General features: G+C 53.4%; 1 protein-coding gene across 1 annotated transcript in view; it reads left to right on the forward strand.

The window, feature by feature from the left end:
* The first annotated feature begins 1,098 nt into the window (after positions 1–1,098).
* DACT2 (dishevelled-binding antagonist of beta-catenin 2) overlaps positions 1,099–1,253 on the forward strand; it is a 10,485-nt gene continuing 10,330 nt past the window's right edge. Inside the window, exon 1 of the mRNA XM_011934927.1 lies at positions 1,099–1,193. The gene's annotated coding sequence lies outside the window, so the exon portion shown is untranslated. The remainder of the gene's footprint in view (positions 1,194–1,253) is intronic.

Consider the following 1,253-nt stretch of genomic DNA (forward strand, 5'->3'; position numbering starts at 1 on the left):
AAACATATTGCCACACAAAAACTCATACAGGAATGTCCTTGCAGCATTATTCGTGATCACTAAAAAATGGAACAACTCACATGTCATCAACAGATGAATGGATAAACAAAATTTGGCACAGCCATGCAGTGGAATATTATTTAGACACACAAAGGAATAAACTTCTGACGAAATCTGCAGCACAGACGCACCTTGAAAACACTCACCGAAAGGAGCCCCCACAGAGACCACCTGGTGTGTGACTCCATTTCCATGAACTTCCAGAACCCGCAGGGTGGTGGTTCTATGTGTGGGGGTGCGGGAGAGGGAATGGGGGTAGCTACCGATGAGAAGAGGGTTTCTTTTGGGGGTAGTGAACACAACTTCGTTACTATACTAAAAAACTGTGGAACTGTACACCTTAAATACTGTGAGTTTTATGGTATGTGAACTGCATCTTAAGCTATTATTTTAAAAATGTAAAAAGCAAGCTGAGCAGCCTGGCCAACATGGTGAAAACTCGTCTGTTCTGAAAATACAAAAATTAGCCGGGTATGGTGGTGCGTGCCTGTAGTCCCATCTACTCGGGAGGCTGAAGCAGAAGAATCGCTTGAACCCGGGAGGCGGAGGTTGCAGTGAGATGAGATCACGATCGCACCACTGCACTCCAGCCTGGGCGACAGAGCAAGACCCTGTCTCAAAAAAAAAAAAAAAAAAAAAAAAAAAAAAAAAAGCAAGGTGCGGTTTCCAAACTGCAAGGTTTTGAAATCTCTACTGCGATTGTTATGGTAACACGTCCTTGCAATGTGATAATGTTCCAATAATTTATCCTTATAAACATTTTAAAACCTTAACAAGTCCTTTCTCCGCCTTTGTTCCACTTGCGCCTCCTCGCCCCTCTACCCCGGGCTCCTCCTCCCGGCTGGCCCTCCCCGCTGAAGTCACGGACGCGCTCAGCTGGCCCCGGGGTCTGGGTGCTCCCGCCCTGCCCGCAGTCGGCGAGGAACCCTGGGAGGTCTGCGGGGCGGGTCCAGGGGCGGCAGCCGTGACCTCGGGGCGCGTGCAGACCCCGCCCTCAGCGACCGGCCGCAGATTCCAGCCCACCTTGGCGACCTGTGGAGCCAGGGGCGGAGAGAGGAGGCGCAGGAGGACCCGCGACACAGCTCGGGATCCTCGCGCGCTGGGCCTCCGGCGCAGCTCCTGGGGTTCGGGAGGCCGGGACCCTGCCCGGGAGATGTGGACGCCGGGCGGACCCCCTGGGCCCGCGGGCTGGG

The sequence above is a fragment of the Colobus angolensis genome, unplaced genomic scaffold (genome assembly GCF_000951035.1).
Source record: "Colobus angolensis palliatus isolate OR3802 unplaced genomic scaffold, Cang.pa_1.0 Scaffold14, whole genome shotgun sequence".
NCBI lineage: Eukaryota > Metazoa > Chordata > Mammalia > Primates > Cercopithecidae > Colobus > Colobus angolensis.